Genomic DNA, 626 nt, shown 5'->3' with positions numbered 1-626 from the left:
CAGAGCCTGTCCTTTCTCAGGCTCTGTCCTCAAAATAAATCTGTGGCTAAATGAAGCGTTTCCATCTTTATATATATATATATATATATATATATATATATATATATATATATATATATATATATATATATATATATATATATATATATATATATATATATATATATATTAAGGAAGCCAACAGTCACCGAAACCAAGGTGCATGGGGGAATGTTTCTATTTTTTTTTAATATCTAGTGCCAATCAATTACTTTTTTAAAAAGAAAATTACTTATCAAGCAGCAGAAAAAACAACCATGCCGCTGGTGGGATCCGAACCCACGACCTCCGAATATTGCGTCCGGTGCTCTTACCAACTGAGCTACGGCGACGGCTGCCCAGTCTGCTGCTTTCGTGGGTGTTTATGTTTTGCGTGTAAGCGAACCTTGAGAGTGTTCACCAGCGCCACAAAAAAAACTTATTGATTGGCACTAGATATTTAAAAAAAAATAGAAACATTCCCCTATGCACCTTGGTTTCGGTGGCTGTTGGCTTCCTTAATATGTTTGTCAAACGAGCCCCACACTTCATTTGCCTTGTCTGCATATATATATATATATATATATATATATATATATATATATATA

At 33.5% G+C, this 626-nt stretch overlaps 1 non-coding gene across 1 annotated transcript; it reads right to left on the bottom strand.

Annotated features, from left to right (window-relative positions):
• Positions 1 to 297: 297 nt before the first annotated feature.
• Positions 298 to 371, bottom strand: TRNAL-CAA (transfer RNA leucine (anticodon CAA)). The gene has a single exon. It is a non-coding gene; the product is annotated as a tRNA-Leu (tRNA).
• Between the last annotated feature and the right edge of the window lie 255 nt (positions 372 to 626).

Source organism: Amblyomma americanum, chromosome 1, assembly GCF_052857255.1.
Source record: "Amblyomma americanum isolate KBUSLIRL-KWMA chromosome 1, ASM5285725v1, whole genome shotgun sequence".
NCBI lineage: Eukaryota > Metazoa > Arthropoda > Arachnida > Ixodida > Ixodidae > Amblyomma > Amblyomma americanum.
This window is presented reverse-complemented; position numbering and strand designations above follow the sequence as displayed.